Below are 22458 nucleotides of genomic sequence, written 5' to 3' on the forward strand. Positions count from 1 at the left end.
ACACTTCAAGGAGAGAGATCAAAGGGCACCCCTCACACCACCATGTGTTTGACGTCACTTATAGATTTATTTTTGCATATGGATGTCCAGTTGTTCAAGCACCATTTCTTGGAAAGACTTTTTTTTTAATTCATTTTTAATTATGTGGTACTAATCAAAGATCATGCTCTTAGAATTGTAAACATTGAATTTGGCATGGTTTGCTTTGTGAAATTATATATGGTCATCTTTTTGTAAATATACTTGTGAACTTCTATTATAAGTTGAAATATTTTATATTTGCATATATTGTGTGTTGATTTTTAAAATTTGCATATCATTTTTTGTTATAGAATGTGTGCAAGATTATAAAATCAAGTAAATATGACATTAACTAAAATTACTTCTTAGAAAATCAATAATTTTGTGAGAGCATTATTGAATTATTTAAGCTTTCACTTTAATTCTTAGAAAAATATAATTGTTTTATACTTATTGCATATCAAAAGCCAGTGTTCATAGAGCAAAAATAATTTGTATAAAACTATCATTCATCAGTGTAAAGCCAGAGTTTAAGATTGTATTATTTGTTCAAAATCCTTTATGTTCTCCAGAATATTGTCTACCTTTTCAGTATGTATTTCTACTATTACTATTGGCTTCCTAACCTGATAATTTATGAGTACATTTACAGTTCTACCTTGTAATGACTTTATGATTCTATATATTCTTGTTTTGACTTATTGGATTCCAGCCTTCTTGAGGTCAGAGACCAAGCTTAGTCTTTAAAAGTAATGTATACTATCTCATTCTGCATAAGGTGACCTACAAATACTTGTACAGACACTTGTGAGTTATGAGTTGTATTTGCTTCTATTTATCAGTATTCCAACCACTTGACGTTGAAATTTAGAATTTTTGGCAATGCCAGCAAAGTGCTGAACACAAATTATTTCTAATAAATGTATTTTTTTCTACAAAGTGACATTCACCTTTCTTTATGAAAAACATAAGAGTTTAAAGTGGTTGGAATAGAGAGATGCAAGATGGTGAAGTAGATAAATGTTGTGCTTGCCTGATTCTGTGATCACATCAAAATTACAACTGTAGTATAGAACAATCAACCTGGAGAACCATCTGAAGTCTAGCTGAACAGAAACTTTATAACTAAAGGTAAAAAGAAGAAGTCACATCGAGACTGGTAGACAGGGAAAACACAAAATGGGCTGGCCCCAAACCTCTGTGTGGCAGAAGAAAATTGGGAGGGATGCCTCAGCCACAGAGGTTCTCCACAGAGGAGTAAGAGACTGAAGCCTCACCCCAGGCTCCCCAGTTAGGAGTACTGGTACCAGAAAAAGAAGCTCCCAACATCTGGCTGTGAAAAACAGTGGGGATTCTGACTATCTGGGTGAGATACAAGACTGTGGGAAACCTAGACATCCTCTTAAAAGGTCTGCACAGATCGACTCCCTGGGACTCACATGGGGCTTTGGCAGAAGGACAGTGACTCGGGGGCATAAGAGACATACAGGGAAAGACTGAGTTGTGTGGTTTCACAGCAAGGAGTGGAGGAATTTTCCCTGTGTGGGGTCCTCCTACTATGCAGCCAGCAGGTGGGTGCCATCTTTCCTTTGTTGAGCCCTCCCCCATGACCATAGGCAAATCTGAATCTGAACTGGTCTCATGAGCTCCACTTGCTCCACCCCAGTGATTCACTGAGACCCCACCACACCCAACTCCATACCATAGGACATTTGATCAGTGGTTGAATCTTACAGGCGCTGGCAGGTGGCAGCAGGCCTAAGTGCGTCCTGGCTTTTTGTGGAGCAACCTGAGACCTGATACTGGTGGCAGATGTCCCTGGTTCACAGCATGGTTTCTCTCATGTACCTCCAGGTCCAGCACAGGCAGCAACCAACCATCGATCACTTTGTAGATCCTATCAGGTAGTCCCCGGCCAGTCACAGGCAGTGGCTGGCTAGGGCCTACACCAGAGTCCCTCCCAAGAGGCCCCAGAACCAACATACTTGGAGGTTAGCATCAGACCACAGCAGAGCATCACCCAATTAGCCCCACAAGCAGCACACAAAAAGGGCAGTCTCAACAGGCACAAGAGCCCGCAAGGGGGAATCCTACTTCATGAGGTAAGCACCGCCACACAGCAGCCCATAAGCTGTGGACATGGCCAAATCCCACAGCCAGTCAGCCTGAGGGTCAATCCCACCCACTTATGTTCCAATAGCAATTAAGGCTCAAATACAATCCCCACACACACACAAGGTACATCTCTGGAGCACCCGGTGCAGGTGACCAGGGAAACTGTGCCAGTGGGCCCCATGGGACACCTACTACATAAGGCCATGCACAAGACTGGGAGACATAGCAGGTCTACCTCATACATTGAAACAAACAGAGGCAGCAAAAATGAGGAAACAGAGAAATGTATCCCAAATGAAAGAACAGGGGAAAACTCCAGAATAAAAACTAAATGAAATGGAGGCAAGCAACCTACGAGAGTTCAAAACACTGGTTATAAGGATGTTCGAGGAACTCAGTGAGAACTTCAACAAAGAGATCACAAGCATAAAAAGGACATAGAAACAAACAAACAAAAAGAACCAGTCAGAAGTTAAGAATACAGTAACTGAAATGAAGAATGCACTAGAAAGAATCACCAGCAGAGTAGATGAAACAGAGGACTGAATCAGCTGTTTGGAAGACAAGGTAGCAGAAAACACCCAATCGGAAGAGCGAAAGGAAAAAAAATAAATTTAAAAAAAGAGAATAGTTTAAGAGACCTCTGAGACAACATCAAGCATAACAACATTGACACCATAGGGATACAAGAAGGAGAAGAGTGAAACAAGGGATTGAGAAATTATTTGAAGACACATTGACTGAGAACTTTACTACCCTGGCAAAGGAAATAGACATATAAGCCCAGGAAGCACGGAGTCCCAAGCAAGATGAACCCAACAGGCCTACACCAAGACACATCATAATTAAAGTGTCAAAGATTAAAGACAAAAAGAGAATCCTAAAAACAGCAAGAGAAAGGCAACTAGTGACTTATAAGGGAGCTCCCAAAAGATTTTTGGCTGATTTCTCAACAGAAACTTTGAAGGTCAGAAGAGAGTGGCAGGAAATATTCAAAGTGATGACAAGTCAGGATCTACAACCAAGACTACTCTACTAAGCAAGGCTATGATTTAAAATCAAAGGACAGATAAAGAGCTTCCCAGAAAAGAAAAAGTTAAAGGAGTTCATCACCACCAAACCAGTATTACAAGGAATCTTAGAGGCACTTCTTTAAGATGGAAAAAAATAAATAAAAATATGAATAAGAAAATGGCAATAGATATCTATCAACAATTACTTTCAATGTAAATGGATTAAATGATCTAATAAAAAATATAGGGTGGCTGAATGGATAAGAAAACTAAACCCTTACATATGCTGCCTACAAGAGACTCACTTCAGATTGAAAGACACACACAGACTGAAAGTAAAAGGACGGAAAAAGTTATTGCAAGAAAAAGGAAATGGGGGCAAAAAAAGCTGGATTAGCCATACTTATAACAGACAAAATAGACTTTAAAACAAAGGCTTCCACAAGAGACAGAGAAGGACCTAGTAATCCCACTTCTGGGTACTTATCCAAAGAAACCCAAAATGCTACTTAAGGGTACATTCCATATGTTCACTGCAGTATTATTTACAATAGCTAAGACGTGGAGGCATCCTGAGTGCCTATGGAAGGAGGAATGGATAAAGAGTAGGTGTATATGGTACATATACTCATGTATAATGGAATACTGCTTGGCCATGGTAGAGAATGGGTTTTTGTCATCTGCGGTGGCATGGATGGACCTAGAAGGTATTGTACTGAATGGACTATGTCAGATAGAGAAAGACAGATGCAATGTGATTTCACTTATAGGTGGAATCTAGAGAACAACAACAATAACAAAAACCCAGAAAGACACTCATAGATATACGGAACATTTTGAAGATTGTCAGCTGGGAGGGGGCTTGGGAATGGGCGAGAAAGTGGAAGGGATTAAGAAGTACAAATTGGTAGTTAAAAAATAGTCATGGGGATGGAAAGTAAAGCATAGGGAATATCGTCCTACATGGTAGGACTGGTAATAGCTATGTATAGTGCCAGGTAGTCAGGGGGATCACTTCTAGTGAGTACTAGACTAGCCATTCAAATGGCTAACCACTATGTGTACACCTGAAATTAATATAAAATAATACGGCAAGTTAACTGTAATTGAACAATTAAAAAGTGTGGGGAAGTTGAAGAGGAATAAGAGGTTCAAATTTTCAGGTACAAAACAAATAAGTCATGAGGATGTAACGTACAGCATGGGGAATACAGTCAATGATATTGTGATAGCATGGTATGATGTCAGAGGGTTGTTGGGCCTATGGTGATCACTTCTTTAGCTATATAAATGTTGAACAATTATGGTGTACACCTGAACCTGATATTATGTTATATGTTCACTATACTTTTTTAATAAAAATTTTAAAAAAATAAAATAGTTGGAAAATTATATCTTCATATATTAACATATGAATCTTGTTTTATAATTCTATATGCTATAGAAATTTAAGAACTTTCAGCTTCTTTACTATATCAATTAAATAAAATTTGTATTGGTTTAGCAGAGCTAGTAGATACACTATCCCATTCATTAAAATTTAACCTCTCTCGGAGTATTACTCAGCTATGAAGAATGAAATCTTACCATTTGCAATGATATAGATAGACCTAGAGAACATTATGTTAAGTGAAATAAGTCAGATGAAGAAAGACAAATACCATATGATCTTACATATATGTGGAATCTAAAGAACAGAATAAATGAGCAAACTAAACAGAAATAGTCTCAGAGATATAGAGAAAAAACTGATGGTTGCTACATGGGAGAGGGGTGGCGATCAGGGAGAAGGTGAGGGGATTAGAAAGCACAATTGGTAACCACAATATTGCCACGGGGATATGAAAGACAGTTTGGGGAATATAATCAATAATGTTGTAAAGATTTTGTAGGCTGTCAGATGGGCACTTGTCTCATTAGGGAGACCACTTCATGGATGGTGTAGATGCCTGACCACTGCGCTGTACACTTGAAACTGAAGCTGAATAATATTGAATGTCAACTATAATTTTATATGTGGAGTACAGCAATTATAACTGTTGTATATGATGTCAGAGGGGTAGGAGATTGAGGGAAGGGGGTTATAATTTTGTGAGGCGTATAAATGTCTAACTATTACAATGTTTTGTACACCTGGAACTAATAAAAAAAATTTAACCTCTCTAGACAGGAACTTGGGCCAGGGCTTCTCAGAGTAGGTCCTTGGCTCCGGAGCAGACTTCATATATATATTCTGCAGGGGCTCAACCAGGCATGAACTGTAAAAGTGAAACCATGAAAGTACTGCTAGGAAACATGGATGAATCATTTTTATTCTATAATTTTGGAGTGGAGAAGATATTTCTAAAGCATAAAACAAAGCCCAGAAATGATAGATAAGTACGAATACATCAAGTTTAAACAATATGATCATTGCATGTTCCACAAGTAAAGTCAGGTGACAACAAATGGATCTAGGGAACATTTGTGCAAATACATGTGTAATAAGAATATTGATTTCAGCATTACTTATTATAATAACAAAAAATTGAGTAAAGAGTAATAGGCATTTAAAAGAGTCAGGTTAAATAAATTTTGGTACATCCTTAAAAAAAATAAAAACTAACCTGCCTTGAATTTCTCTTCAAAATATCCTAGAAAAATTCAAAACCACCGGTATTATAGGAACACATATATGGCTTTAACAATCCAGTATATAGATCTAATGATGTTCTATAATGTGTTGAATCAATATCATCTGTTAAACATTTATTGCTAATTCACTTTATAACATGCTTTATTAAAAGGTATTAAAGCCTGCAGCTGCATCCTGTAATCATTTCCTAAATATAAAGCCTGCATTTATAAATGATCTCCTTGTTCAAAATACTGCCATACAGCTCACAAGCTCTTTGTTAGAAGCCAGACAGCTTTAATTCGTTACAAAAAGAAATGCTAAGTAATTCATCAGATGCCAAACTTTTTTTTTCTTTTCTTTTTTTTGGCCACATATCAGCCTTGTTCCAAGTGTTCAACTTCTATGTTCGTTAAGAATATTTAAAATATAGTCTCAGATTAATGCTCAGGACTTTGATCTATTTGAGCGCCATCTTGCTCCAAGGAGTCAATCCCTTAATATGTATCCGTGATGAACTTGAAAAAGTTCAGTGATTTGGCTCAGCTAAGCACACTGATGTGAGGTTCTTATGTAAATATTTTGGAACTACACAGTGAAGGAAGAGACTGCATTTCATTTGGAGTTTTGTTAATTCTGTTCAGGAGAAAATAGCCTAACTGGGGCTTTATATGAGTGTATACATAAACAATGTAAATGATTTCTAGGCTTTTTCAACTGATTATTCTATGATTGTACTTCTCTTATACATATCTCAAAAAAATAAGTTCAGAGAAATAAAGTTTGGATAAGATTTAAATTTAATTTTCACATAAAAATGAATTGTGTGCGATAGAGTTGCTTATTTCTTAAAAATTTTCATTGGAAATCTTCAGCATTTGTCAATGTTTTGGGCAGTACCTCCTAAAACAATTTAACTAGTGGGAAGAGATGCTGAAATACGAATAAAACACGTTATGAAATAGTGTTGATCCATCTTCATTCCTATTTATTCTATGGACTATTTTTCCCCCGACAATATTTTTGACCATTCAGAGAAAGGGTGTATCTATTTCATCTCAGCCACTCATCATTTTTTGAGATCTATTTCTGGTAAATTTCTAAAAGATATTAAGATTAGGTTTTTTTTGCCAAGTCATGGTTCATTCTTCCATTTTTAGTTAAAACCACAGAGGACTGGAAAAAGACTCTGACTAAACAAGTCAGTATTGGGTTTTAGCAAATGCCACTGAAAACAGAAAAGCAATGGTTCTACAGGCTACAAGATACAGAAGCATCCTGTGTACTGAGTCCACCTTGTAGGCAGTTTTATTGAAAACTTTTTTAAATTAAATTAGGTGAAAATAAGGAAATTTTACACAAAATTATGTTTTTAGTTCCCATGTTTTGCTATAATCAAGGAGAGCTGAGAATCAGGAACCCTACTGTGGGATTTCTCTCTGCAGTTTGCTGCAGGCCCCATTGGCTAGCCACACTCATTAGCTTACCTAAGGCCCTATGGCCATTTGAATTGAAGCCTCCATGCAAGGAGATATAGGCTTGAATAAGAAAACAATCTAGGATGAAGCATGAATAAAAGAATTATGTAGAAGCAGCACTGTATGTTTTGGAAGACAATATATGACACAGGGTTTTATCTGAAGAAATATTAAGAGAACAACTGTGTGAGACTCAGAGCCACAATACCCAGACTGTCCTAACAAGGTAAGTAATAACAAACATCAACTTCACCAATTTCCTGCTGTGTATGGGCAGTGCATGAGCCATTTTCTATACCCTGTTATATTGACTGTTCCCAACAACATATTGAGGTGGAAATTTTCTTTTGTTTTACATATGAAAATAAAGAGATTCATTCCTTGCCCATGTTTGCATAGTTAATGCATCCTGTCTGTAAATCAGGATTGAAATTCAAATCTATCTTGACCCTAAATCTCATACTTTCCACCATAAAAGCATGGGCACGTTTATGATAGAAATGGTCTGAGGGAAGAAGAAAAAAAGTTTTTGAAGTCAACTAAACCTATAGGTATTTGTTTGTTTTCTAATTGGCATAATGATTTCCCAAGATAATCAAGAAAACAGATGAGCTATTTAATTAAGATAAAGTGATTTACACAAGATCACATACATATTCAGCTGATGAGGAAACTATGTTTGACTGAAAGAAAATTTGTATGTATTTCATGTATTTTTAGCCATGCAATTCTGTTTTCTTATGGACTTTCTTAAATTTCTTAATCTCAGATACTTATGGTACTTCTCAATATGGATCTCTTTGAGAAGATTCCAGGAGAATGCATTATTCTTTTCAAGTTTTATATGTGTAACAGATTATTGTTTTTGTTGTTGTTGTTGTTGTTGTTTTAATTGGGGAACAGTGTCTTTCTTGAGGGCCCATCAGCTCCAAGTCATTGTTCTTTAATCTAGTTGTGGAGGGCCCAGCAACCTTGTTGAGAGTTCACACTCTAACCAACTGCGCCATCCGGCCACTCACGGATTATTGTTAAAATTCTGATATGATTTCTAAAAGATCCCTTCTTTCTGTTACTTTATTTAGTGATTTATTAAGTAAGCATTTATTCCTTAAATAATTAAATCTTTAGCTCTTCCAAATTTTGAATGAATGGTAATATATTTGGTAAATATAAATGTAGTCGTAACTACTTCACAAATTTTAATTTTAAAAATTTCTGCAAGTATGTACATTAAATGTGGTGAAGCGATAAAGAATTAGCCCATATCCCAATGCATGGATTTAATGATTCTTTTATTAAAAAAATAGATAAATACTATTACTTTAGCTTTGATGAGAATTTGAAGACAAAATTCATGAAAATCTTAGATGATCTTCTGACACTTTGAATGTGTAGAATGTGCTGAACAAGCTTCACATACATAATAATTTAAAGATAAAGCTCTTGGTTACATGACATTATTTTAATGACCTTTCACTTCCTTTTTTTCTATTTTCCATTCTATTATTTCTTTCCTTTTTTTTCTTCTTTTTTGATAAGTGATGACAAATAAAACCAAAAAAAATAAAAATCTCAAAATTCTATCACTAGCTAGGTAATTATATAATTTTGCATCTCTGGTAGTCAAATAGTTTAACCACACAACTATATTGGAAATGACTATAACACCAAACAATAATTTAGATATCCTGAACACGCTAGCAGTATATTTTTAGTGCTTCTGTAGAAATCTATGCGGACTAAATTTAAAATTTGCTTTCTAGCTAGTGAAGATGGAATTGAAGTGGGGAAAATTTAAAAATTTAAAAATTACATTTAAAAAAATCATAGTCCCTTTTAAAATTTCAACTGATGAAAAAATAAATAAGCACGTGAGACCTCTTAAGGACATCTATGAATAGAACCTAAGCTTTGTACTAAATCAATACAACGTCTTTACAGCATGTCCAGTGTATCCACATAGATTAGGTCCATGTAGTTCACACTTCATTCCATCTTCACTAGCTAGAAAGCAAATCAAAAAGCTTTCCAATTGTATTTTTAAATTTTGAGTTTTAAAGTCCACTTAATCTTATCTTTTTCCTTGTTGATATAAATAATAATAAATATTAATCTCTTTATAAACCAGAAAATTAAGACACAAAGGCAGTGATTGATTCATTTAAGGTAAAAATGAAAGTAGTTAAAATGAACTTGGGATATGCTGATCACTATGGTATGAAAATGTGATGTCAATTTTGAATAATAAATACTTTTAAACCAGCTCCTAGCACCATTGAAATCTTTATTCCATTAAGAGATATAAGAAAATTGATACTGAATTAACACAAAAATATACTCTCTACATTGAGAGTTTTTAAATGTATGAGGCATACCCACCATATTGTAATTAGCGGGGAATTTTTTGATAAATGAAGAAATTAATGCTATTGGAGATTATTTATAATAACTCAAAGATATAGCACTTAAGTTTCCAAAACACTCTCAAAAGCATCATATTGGGACTTTCCAATATTCTACAGAGTAGGAATCTGTTCATTCATCCAACAAATACTTAGGTGTCAACTGTATAAAAAGGATTGTGCCTTAAATGGGAGGTAAAGTATCCCTTTTTAGAGAAGAAAAATGAAGTTTCATTGGTTTGAGTGGTTTGTCCAAGATCTAATGACAAGCAGTTCAAGAATCCTAATCTTTTGACTATCAAAAAGGACTTGTTCTGCTATATCAAGATGCATAACATATTTATACTGCAGTATATTGTCTCTTTCAACATGTCATGTATAGCTCTTCTCCTAAACAGGAAGAAAATATTAAATAAGAGGTCTCTCTCTATTTGAGTACTATTCTATGACTCACTGTACAGATTTCTGGGAAACTGAGATGACTATGGAAATAATTTCTAGCCTACAACATGCTTTTCACTAGTGGGTTTTGCCTTGCTTGTTACAATTAGATGAATAAGCAGGTTGGTTGCCTAGAATATACATCTTTTGAATGACGCACACACACAAAAAGTTAATTACTGAGGGCCTTCTTAAATTCCAATAATAATCATCTCATATTTTATACTTTTAAATAAATAAGTATATAACTTGGTTCAAACCAAAGAAACAATTCTAAAGGCAAACTCTTAACATTCAAATCCACTATGATCTGATAGTATCAATAATTATATTGGAATATCCAGTTAATGTTTAGATTGTCTACACAACAAGTTAAACAAGAAGTATTTTTATAATATTTTATAATTTAAAGATGCAGGCCATAACTTCCTGTTCCACTCTCCACACAGTATTTTTTGGTAAAAGAAGAAAAGCAACTGAACAGATTCTAAGGCTCATTTCTAGTTATCCTCTGGTCCTATATACACTTTATATTTTCCTACTTATGCAATCCTATTTCACTTTTCTCCTTTCAGTCTAAACTATAAGCAACAGTCAACCACACTTTACCCTACCAACAAAATGATTTCCCCATCACCAGTACCATCACCACCCTCATGGAAGAGGGTATGTTGAAGCATTATGTCTGGTACTCTGCAAACCTCAAGCAACTGTTTTCCTTAAGGGACCAAAATAATTATGAAAACGAACAGCTTGCTTTAATAGGATATGGATATTCTGGAATAAAGCTTTACAGACAGGTGATTCTGTGCAAAAAAGACTTTGTTCTGTTAACTCATCCACTCCTTTTTTTTTTTTTTTTTTCTGGCAGGAGGCAGGTAATGGGGATTACTTTACAAAACTCCATCTCAGTATGAGGACATTTCCCCAAAGATAAGTATTGACATGAGCTTCCATGTATCTTGCCTGAGCTTGGAAGGGTGAATTAGAGTTATTTATTTCTATTACTAACTCGCCAAAGGGATTAGGCAAGGGTAACTTTAACTTTGTGCAGTTTCAGCCACACATAAAGAAATCCTGCCCTCCCTACCACTAAGAAGGTAACTGTAGCCACGTACCCACAGGTATGCTTCCTGGAATACATTATCTGCTTTCATTTTGCGAGATGCCAGCCACAGAGTCTGTCTATGTTAATTAATTGACAACCCATATATCAGTGTAACAATATACTGTAAGTCTCCTAAAACATCATTAATTATCCCATGTGGTAATTTACCGTTCACATCTCTCAGATTAGAGGGGGAAAAAAATCAGGTTGAGTTAGAAGCACATCGTAGTTCTCCTAGGAAGGAATGTAAATCAATGGTACATTTTCTCTTCCTCAGATTATCTTTCTGACCTATATAGGGCAATACAGCCCCCAGCAGCTCAATGACATAAATGCCTCTGTTCCCTTTCTGCTATGCAAGTAGGTTCATGGTAAGTGGTAAGTGACAGACAAAAATGATTTTTTTTCTTACAGTGTAATTGCTACTCTCAGCCATTACAAAACAAGGGCCCATCAGCCCACCAACAAATACCATCTTAACTGCCTCAGAGGTTTTTTTGTGTTGAAATTGAACTGTAATTTTTCAAAGGGGCAAATTCTTTCCACAGTGTTGGTTATACATATAGTATCAGATGTATTTACATGGCTGTAAAAGTCCATCCTTGCAAGTCAACACTCCATTGAATTGAATGTGCTTATTGGAATTGATCAAGCTCTTAGTGAAATGTCAGACACGGGCTATAAATTTGTATAACTGCCTTTACCCAATGAAACCTTTTTATGAAAGTAGAATGCTTGTCAAGGTCACTATGAAAGACTGTAGTTTTAAGCTCCAGGGGAAGACTCCAGAAATAAGAATCAACAGAAAACAGATTTAATGAACACTTTAAAGCTTATGATTTGTCAAGAACCTATTTTCGCCTACCACTTTTTGGATTTCAGTGACAAATGTATTTTGTGCATCTAAGAAGGCAGAATGCTATCAAAACCCAGCTCTCCTACAAAGGCACACGAAAGCTTTTCATTTTCTGCCTTCTGGCAGATGTGGTTTGAGCAAGCAGTCTTTAGCTTTAAAAGGCTGGAAAGACGATGCTAAATAAAAATGTGTGTATTTTAGTTAAGATTCTATAGGTGTAGGCATACTTGGAGTTTCAGGTGGAGAGAGAGATCAGGTGTGTATGTGCACATATTTGTTCCTGTTCATTGTTTGGCAAATTATATAAAGTACAACAGAAGGTGTGGTTAAACCGTGTCTACTTGTGACTTTTAGAGTCTTACAAACTATATAACACAGACAAGATTACTTTAAACTGTATACATAAGACAAAAAAATAAACCTCTTACAAAATGCCAGGTTATATTAGTTTGGAGGGAAAAGACATACACAACTTCAAAATTATGTTAGATCAGCAATATGAAAAATACTCAACTAAGAGTTTATTATAATTATGTAAGCCAATATAGGTAATTTTTAATATTCTTGTCACATAAGGGAATTCAGAGAAGTAAAATATCCAACTATTTTCTTAGGCAAGACATTTCCTAAAATAATGATGCAGGAACGATCATTTAAAAATCAAGTTGCTCATCTCCTTAATCGACAAGGAAAAATAATACTGTTTATAATCTTTCTGTTAAAATCTTGAAAAAAGTCATTAGAGCTCTAGATAAGAAAAAGAAAAATAGTATTATCACTTACCTGCCAAGTAAAATAATTAGAAGTCTTTCAGTTTCTCTAACGTGGAGTTTTGAGTAGTTCTGGAACCTCCTCTCACAAAGCTATTCCCCAAACGGTTGCAATTCTCCCATGAATATTTTGCTTATTTCAAAATGAGTGGGCCTTTAAGCATTTCGACCCCTACTTCAGAATCCATGATTTCTCAGAGCCTTTAAGAATTTTGAACTCTTCTGCTTGCATTTCTCTCAGCCCCCTATAGAAAATTATTCTTGAAGTTGCGGCTGAGGGTTTAATCTGTGGAACAAGAGTACTCCTCACAGCCCTGTATGGCAGTTATAGCAGGTGAATAAGGAGGCTTACTTTTCGTTTATCAAGGAAGGGGAGGAAGGACGACGGGGTATTAGAAGACACCGCCTTTTAGCTGTGAGGAGCAGGGAGCCCAGCTGCCCGTGGCGACGACAGTGGCAGCAAGGCCAGCAGCAGTGGCAGCGGCAGCGCAGTTCTGTTCCCGTGGCTTCAGCCTCGTCTGCAGATGCTGTCCATCCCCTCCGGTGCTGAAGTATGTGTACCGGAACCCCCTCCAGCCCGTCCCCAAATTGCACTTTCCTCCACCAGCGAATGCAAAGGGTTTCCTTGTCTTCCAGTCTCACCTTTTCTCCTCGCGCCTTATATTTTGGCAGGGGTTAATTGTTTCTCCAAAATAATATCCTCATACTTATTTGGTGGCAGCGTTTCCGGACATTATTTGACGTGGAAGTAGGAATCCGTGGGAAATCATATTTAAGCCTCTCCAGACTTTTCAGTGGCTCTGAACGAGTTTCCAAATGAAAAGAAACGCAGGCACACGCGCGCGTGCACATGCGCACGAGGGGAGGAGGAGGGAGAGAGAGAGAGAGAGAGAGAGAGAGAGAGAGAGAGAGAGAGAGAGAGAGAGCTATATTGAATACGTATTATGTACCATAGAAAAGCCAGAGCTTCTTTGGGTCTCTCATTACATGAAATGGAAAGGACTATTTTGGAAGACTCCAAATCTTGATTACCAATTATGGGGACCGCATTTAAATTCTGAGAAGCCCAATTTGAAATTCCTAGATTAGACACAGTAAAGAGGTCATGGATTCTTCTTAGACCCTCCAAGCAGAAACGACAAGTTATTGTGAAAAAATGCAAAGACAGAGGACGAACGAAAGAAAAGGCATCTTGGCTTTGCTACCTTTTAAAATGGTGCTGAATTGGTTCCGAATCGTTGCAGAACAGTTAAGAGGACCCAACCGGACGCTGTTCGTGTGAGTGTCAGTGTTCGGGGAGTCTCGAGAAACGGCTGGGAAAACCGGGAGCCTCTGGACACTGCATTCCCAGGGCAGCGCTCTCGAGCCACCCACGGCTCAGGCTCCTGCGGAGAGGGGTGGGGGGATGGGGTGAGAAGAAGCTGATTTCACAAAGGATCGTATAAGGACTGCACAAAGGCGGTAGGAGGGCTCCACCATCCCCGCCCTTTTAATGACAGAACAATTCCCAACGCAACGGGCTGTGTACCCGGGGTTTCAGCCCATTTCCCGTCACGTCTCCCATGCTGCCCTCTAGACGACTCCCAGGTCCGGAGCCTGTGCTCTCCCCAGGCCTGACAAACTCCGCTCCCGCTCGGTACAGGCCCCTACTTCTGCCCGCCCCAGCTGCTTTCAGCAATCGAACAAAAGGAAGGGTTTGTGTGGGTGGTTCCGAGGCAGTCACCGGTAGCTGTGCTACCTACCACTCAGCACCGGATGCAGACTCCAGTCGGTGTGAGATTGGGGACTTGATATACACAACGTTGAAACAACGCTGAGACTTGAAAAATTGATCAAAATCGTGTCCACGGGGATCCTCGAAGCTTTGCGTAGTAAAGAGGGAAAATGTAGTAGAAGGGGAGACATAATACAGCCCGCCTCTTCAGGCACCGAACGTGTGCAGTCCAGGAGATTGTTGGTAGACTTGTGAGTAAATTCGAAAAAGAATGAGTAGGGGTGCGGGGGTGGAGGTGAAGGGAAGCACTAATTTGTCCAGCGCAATAGTACAGCGGTTGATCGCGGTCTCTGGCCTCCGCGCCCTGTGAATTTCTCAGATTGCTCCTCCTCGGTTTCTGACTGTAGAGGGGCGGTCTTACGGGGTGGAGTACTGTTTCCTCCCGAGCTTTTACCAAGGATTGGGGCGCGCCTGCTGGTGTGGAACCGCTGATTCCGGTGGGTTGTACTTGCCTCCTGGAGGGAACGCTGTCTCCCGGCCACTGGCTGAGCAGAGGCCAGGCGAGCTAGGTCGAGCCGGGCGCGGGTGGCAGCCAGGAAGAAGACCCAGCTTGTTCCTTTGAGGCGAAACGTGATGAATTGGGAATGAAAATCAAACAGGCAAATTATTTACTCACACTAACAGCCCATGTTCTCATTAGACTTGGAGCCATTTCGCTGCCGCATCGATGCCTCGTTTCCCTGGGGTGGCCGCCAGCCGGCGCTGCGCGCTGCAGGGCTCTCGCTGCAGAGAACTCGCGGTGTCCGACTCCTCTCCGGCGGCGAACGCTGTGTGGAGCTGCACACGGAGGCTACGTTCGCCTCGGGAAGACGCCCTCAGCATCCTCTAACAGGCCTTTTGAACCCAGGCACTATTAGAAGGTGTGAGGCTGTCTCTCAAACTACGTCTGAAGAAGCCACCTGGCCTCACTGAGATACACAAACCTGCTAAGGGTATTTGTTAACTTGCGGCTAATGTGGAAAGGCTGTGTTTTATTTTATCCGTGGGGTCCGTGGGGAACGAGATGGATTGCTCAGGATTGTGATAAACAAAGTTTCCCTTTCCTTTGACAAATATAGACAAACACATGCTTCTTGTAGCTACATAAACAAGTAACTTTCAGAAAGCGCGGGGTTTCTGTTAGGGGACGAAAACAAACCTCCTTGTGTGAGGGCTACACTTCCGGTGCCACTCTCTCCCTGTCAGTAAAGAGGATTTTCTCCGCAGGATTTAATTCTATGCTTATTGCAGCTGACTGAATTATTGAGTGTTTTAATTATTTTCTCGGAAGATGTGGAAGCAAGAATAATCGCACAAATGTAACGCACGAAATAAGAACGTTTAAATGAGGCACAGAGTACAATGTTGTTGCTAACTGAAGCATATGCACTTGATAATTCAGACCTAAAGGAACACATTCTTTCTTGCTGAGCATTGATCAATGTAAATGCAGAGCCTGTCCATCTTTCTTCCCCCCACCCTATCTCTTTTTCTCTGCCGTTAAGAGAAAAAATAAATAGTTATTAATTTGAACTGCCATTCCCAGTAATATCATGCTAGTTTGATGTCTTTTTTTGAAGAAACAAAATCCACTCCTTATTTTTCCTCATCAAGTTGTGTAACCAGTTATGGAAATTAAGATGATGAAAGTAGATGCAGTCTAACATCTGATGCTACAAAGACTATAAACGAAGTACATTGAAACTAGGGAGCAGATAAACTGAGATGAATTAAAGAAATATTAAAAGAAATTTCACCCTTGGAGTGGAGTTTTTAAAGTTTATTTTAAATGTAAATTTTTATTCTTATTTTAAGTTAGCATTTTTAAAATGTAAACATAGTAAAATGTGAATGTAAATAATCAAAACAATGCAATATATGTAGCATTATGTTCACAAGAAAATTTAGTGCCCTAGGATGGTTACTGCTAATCCTAAAGCAGGTCATTTCAATATCTCTATTTACAAAACTAGTATAAAATCCCTACCCAGCCCACCCTTCACACTGTCAGAAATTTAGAAAAACATATTAGTTTATGGAACATTTTGAACACAATTTGAAATCTTTTGGAGGAAGAAATTTGAAATGCAAAGCAAAACCTCCATACAATATGATCTCATGTAATGATCATTGTATATGAAACTCTGACACTGGCTGTGTAACTTACACAGCCTCTCAACTATTTTGACCATCTTGAGACTATATATAAAATGGTAATAATGGTATAATTTCTGTTACAGAAAAAAATCTTGGAGATATCATTTAAAGTTTTCTCATTTATTATTTTTTTCTCATGTCTTATCACACCATTTTTTAGACCAATCTAATTATATTTCTCTGTCAAAATCACCAATGAGTTCTCTCTTTCTGAATCCACTGCTCATCATTCTGTCCTCACTACATTCAACTCTTACCTGACTAACGAGCAGCCTTTGACCCATTTGATGACTCTTTCTTGAAATGCTCTTCCTTTGGTTGTTGTGATGTTATTCACACAAATAGCTATTTTTCCTCAGCCTTCCCTTTCCTTATCTGCTCAAATCCATTAATGTTGGAATGCCACAGGATTTAGTTTCTGGTCCTCTCCTGTTTTTTTTTCTTCATTATCTGCTCAAGTGATCTATCTCATCCAATACCATTTATATAACATTGACACTTAAATCTGTAAAGCACTCCTAACCTGTCCATTGAGCTCAAAATATATATAGATACAAGTTGTATACTTGACGTCTGTACTTGAATGTTTACTAAACATCTCATACTTAAAAATCTGACACAGCACTCTGGGTGACCACCCCAGTGAAAGTGTCCATTGTCTTTATTAAGTAAATGTATCACTACCTACCAGGCTAAAGCTTACAATCTAGGAGCCATCTCAAAGTTTATCTTCCTTTACCTACAACATACAAATAATCTGCCAGGACTCTTGCTTCTGTTTCTAAAATATATCCCAAATCTACCCACTTTCTCCAGGATAAATTATTCACTCTAGTGCAAGCTGTTATATTTTCTTATCTATACTAATTCAGTAGTCTAGTAATTAATTCATTGTAGCCACTTTTTGTCTTGGAATCCTGCCCCTGCACAGCAGTGGGAATAAATTTGTGACAACATGAATTCTTCCTTCTATAGCATGCCTTTGCTTAAATTTTCCAGGGTTTCCTAATACACTTGGGAAAACATCTGGCTTTGCCAGTCTGATATTTATCTATTACTCTCTCCTCCTTGATCTCCTCATATTGGCCAAGCTCAGTGCTGCCTTGGGGACTCTGCAGGTGCCATCCCCAAAGCCTGATAGCACTCTCCGTCCCCTGTCCTTAGCTAGATCTTTACACATTTGGCTCCTTCTTTTCCTTCAGGTCTCAGATTGAATGTCACATCATCAAAGAGGCCTCCTTGACACCCAATTTAAACAATCCTCATGGTCTCTTTGTGTGTCCATAATATCTATAACAAGTATCACTGTGGGAAATCATTGACCTGCGATTTTCCTTATTGATTCCTCTCTATGATCCAGGATGCAGGAAAGCAGTAACCTCGTGTGCCTTGTGAGTCCCCTTCCTAAAAACAGTACCCAGAACATAGTGGATGCTCAGTAAATGGTTGGTAATTGAGTGATTGAAAGACTGAAGCTCAATGATAATTCTTGAGAGTGCAAAATTAAACAAAATATTGTCTTTGCTCTTCAAACTTGGGAAATATTTGTTACTTACATTAATAAGAGCTTTAATACTGTGGTCCTTCCTATATTACCAGCTTTTAAAAAAGATGCTCATCCATTTTGAAACTATCAAATGTGTATTTTCAATGTTGTAATAAGAATTTATTTTTAGAGAGATTCACCTTGCATGCTTATATAATTATAACATTTTACTATAATTAACTAGATAAATATTTATGTTTAATATAATGGAAACTATTAATCTGGCAAAATCAAAAGGTTATATAGGTGGGGGATGAGGGTGAAGGTGAAGGGATAGAAAGCACAATTTGGTAGTCACAAATTAGTCACGGGGATGTGAAATAAATGTAGGGATTATAATCAATAATATTGGGGGGAATCACTTCATAGATTGTATGTATAGATGCCTGACCACTGCCCTGCATACCTGAAGCTGATGTAAAAGAATATTGAATGTCAACTATAACTACACACACACACACACACACACAGGTGTGATCAAAAAATATGGTGAATGTTTAAATTAAAAAAAAATTATTACAGACACATTGCCATTAATCCCCCTCAAAATACTACCCCTCACTTTGAACACACTTACCCCATCATTCTTGCCACTTTCTGAAGCAGTTCTGGAGGTCCTGAATCTATTCAAAACATTTATCTTTTATGGTCATTTTGACTTTGGGGAAGAGCCAGAAGTTGCACAGTGCCAGATCTGGTGAATAATGTGGATGAGACCACAGTGGTAATATTTTTATTTAATAGAAATTGCCACACCAAAAGCGATGTGTGAAATGGTGCCTTTCCATTGTGATTAAACAGTTTGGTGAATGGTGCTGCCAAGTGCCATCCAATGGAAAGGCAGGGATCTTCAATACAGGAAGCAGTGCACTGAACCTTACTAACTATGTATCACAAGTTTCAACTTGTTGGACCCATTCAGTCAGGTGTGAGCTATGTTGAGAGAAGGTGTGTTTTAAAGTGTGCCCTAAATCATCCTCCATCATGACAACATTCTGTGTCACACATTGTTTCTGGTATACCACAATTTCTGTCAAATAAAAACATTACCATATGTCTTCATTCACCTTATTCACCGGATCTGACACAGTGCGACTTCTGGCTCTTCCCCAAAGTCAAAATTATTCAGGATACATAATACAGTCACAAAATGTAATATACAGAATAGGGAATATATTCAGTGGTATTGTAACAGCTATGTACAATGCAGAGGGGTAGTAGACTTGAGGGGGTTATCACTTTGTGAGGGGTGTAAATGTCTAATAAAAATTATTTTTAAAGACAAAAAAGAAAGTAAAGTCATAGGCACAGAATTTATTTTAAACTCTCCTTCTCACTCTCTTTGATTTACATTCCTTATATTTTCAAAAATTGATTTCTGTAGAAGGAGTAGTTATGAATAATTTTATCTATAAATGCATCTTTTATTATAAGACCAATACAGTGACTATGGAATAATTGGGGAAAAATGAAGGAAAACTGGCTCATCCTTACCAATATGTCACAATTTAAATGGATTTTCTCCTAAACATTTTTCAATGTGTCACCAAGCCTACCATTAATTATCACAGTACAGTTACAATTTTTACTAATATTTTTAATTTAATACTATGTAAGATTTTTCTGTGTTGTTATATAATCACTTTTATACTCCTTATAATAACTTTTAAAGGCTGCATATAAGTCTATTATTTGGAGGTAACATAATTGGTCATATCTTTATTTTACAACATTTAGTGTATTTTGAAATTCTGATATGACTTATATGAATAGTTTCATAAATATACCTTTTCTATCATTTGCATTATTTGGAGTGGGGGAAGAGATAAAAAAATGAAAATATGCATTTAAAGAAGTTGCTTATTTTTGTGGTTCATAATATATGGTCTATGGGTGTGTGTGTGTGTGTGTGTGTGTGTGTGTGTGTGTGTGTGTGTGTGTCTGAGAGAGAAATACTGAAAGAAAGCAAATTACCTGGGCTACCCTGCCTTACTAGGAAGATAATGAATGAATTCTAGGATGATAAATGAATTCTGTTATTCTCTCCAGGACCTACCACATGGAGTTTCCCGTATGAGAGGTAGCATGATTTTAAATTAGCACATGTAATTTTTCATTATTACTCTATGGAATTATGTTTGCAACTATTCTTTGTTTCTGTTTTCTACATCTTTTTTTCTTTAATTAAAGTTTATTGGGGTGACAATTGTTAGTAAAGTTACATAAATTTCAGGTATACAATTCTGTAGTACATCCTCTATAAACCACATTGTATGTTCACCACCCAGAGTCAGTTCTCCTTCCACCATATATTTGATCCCCTTTTGCCTCATGTACAACCCCTCTCCCCCCTTACCCTCTGGTAACCACTAAATTATTGTCTGAGTATGAGTTTTTGTTTCTCATTTGTTTGTCTTGTTCTTTCGTTGTTTTTGGTACATATACCACATATCAGTGAAATCATATGGTTCTCTGCTTTTGCTGTCTGACTTATTTTGCTTAGCATTATAATCTCAAGATCCATCCATGTTGTCACAAATGCTCCAATTTCATCTTTTCTTACCACCAAATAGTATTCTATTGTGCATATATACCACAACTTCTTTATCCATTCAACTATAGAAGGATATTTTGGTTATTTCCATGTCTTGGCCACTGTAAATAAAGCTGCAATGAACATTGGAGCACATTTGAGTTTATGGATAAATGTTTTCAGATTTTTTTGGGAGATATCCAGGAGAGGGACTTCTGGGTCATATTGTAATTCTATTCGTAATTTTTGAGGAACCTCCACACAGCCTTCCATAGTGGCTGCACCAGTCTGCATTCCCACCAACAGTGTATGAGGGTTCCTTTTCTTCCACAGCCTCCCCAACACTTGTTACTATTTGTCTTGTTGATGATAGCCATTCTGACTGAGGTGAGATGATATCTCATTGTGGTTTTTATTTGCACTTATCTGATGATTAGTGATGTTGAACATTTTTCATTTGTCTTTTGGCCATCTGTATGTCCTCTTTGGAGAAATGTCTCTTCAAGTCGTGTGACCATTTTTTTAATTGGATTGTTTGTTTTTGTGTTGTTGAATTGCATGCGTTCTTTATGTATTTTGTATATGAGCACCTTATTGGAGGCATTGTTTGCAAAAATCTTCTCCCATTAGGTTAGTTGCCTCTTTTTTTGTCAATGGTTTCTTTTGCTGTGTACAAGCTTATTTTGATAGAGTCCCATTGATTTATTTTACCTTTTACTTCCTTTGCCTTTGGATAAATTCACGAAATGCTCTTTGAACCCAAGGTCCATAAGATTAGTATGTATGTTTTCTTCTATGCATTTTATTGTTTCAGGTCTTATGTTTAGGTCTTTGATCCATTTTGAGTTAATTTTGGTACACAGTAACAGATAGCAGTCTAGTTTCATTCTTTTGCACATGGCTTTCCTATTGTCCCAGCACCATTTATCGAAGAGGCTGTCTTTTTTCCATTTTATGTTTTTGGTTTCTTTGTTGAAAATTACCTGTCCATATTTATGTGGGTTTATTTCTGGGTTCTCAATTATATTCCATTGGTCTGTGTGTCTGTTTTCTGCCAATTCCATATTGTTTTTATTGTTTTTGTCCTGTAGCACAAGCTAAAGTCAGGGAGTATGATACCTCCAGCATTGTTGTTTTTTCTTAGGATTGATTTGGCTATTCGTGATCTTTTGTGGTTCCACACAAATCTGAGGATTTTTTTGTTCTATTCCTTTGAAAAATGCCATTGGGATTTTGACAGGGATTGCATTAAATCTGTATATTGCTTTTGGTAATATGGCCATTTTAACTTTGTTGATTCTTTTAATCCATAAACATGGAATGTCTTTCCAGCCTTGTCCTGTTCCTGAAGGTATGGCAAAGGGCTTCAGTTTGCTCTGTCAATTATGATGTTACCTGAGGATTTGTTATATATAAGCTTTATTACGTTAAGGTATTTTCCTCTACACCTATTTTATTAAGTGTTTTAATCACAAATAGTTGTATCTTGTCAAACACTTTTTCTGCATCTATTGATATAATCATATGATTTTTGTGCTTTAGTTTGTTTATACCGTGTATCACGTTGATTGATTTGTGTATATTGAACCATCCTTGTGCCCCTGGGATGAACCCCACTTGGTCATGGTGTATAATCTTTTTAATGCATTGC

General features: G+C 37.2%; 1 protein-coding gene and 1 long non-coding RNA gene across 11 annotated transcripts in view; one reads left to right on the top strand and one right to left on the bottom strand.

Moving 5' to 3' along the window:
• The window catches only part of SNTG1 (syntrophin gamma 1), an 813791-nt gene extending 799639 nt beyond the window's left edge, over positions 1-14152 (bottom strand). For all 10 annotated transcript variants that reach the window (XM_074318426.1, XM_074318425.1, XM_019712572.2 and 7 more), the window contains exons 1-2: positions 14024-14152; positions 12832-13618 (exon numbers count right to left, since the gene is read on the bottom strand). The gene's annotated coding sequence lies outside the window, so the exon portion shown is untranslated. The remainder of the gene's footprint in view (positions 1-12831; positions 13619-14023) is intronic.
• LOC141568446 (uncharacterized) lies at positions 13687-16335 on the top strand. Its single transcript, XR_012491573.1, has 2 exons — positions 13687-14096; positions 15233-16335. It is a non-coding gene; the product is annotated as an uncharacterized LOC141568446 (long non-coding RNA).
• Positions 16336-22458: the final 6123 nt, after the last annotated feature.

The sequence above is a fragment of the Rhinolophus sinicus genome, linkage group LG14 (genome assembly GCF_036562045.2).
Source record: "Rhinolophus sinicus isolate RSC01 linkage group LG14, ASM3656204v1, whole genome shotgun sequence".
Lineage (NCBI taxonomy): Eukaryota > Metazoa > Chordata > Mammalia > Chiroptera > Rhinolophidae > Rhinolophus > Rhinolophus sinicus.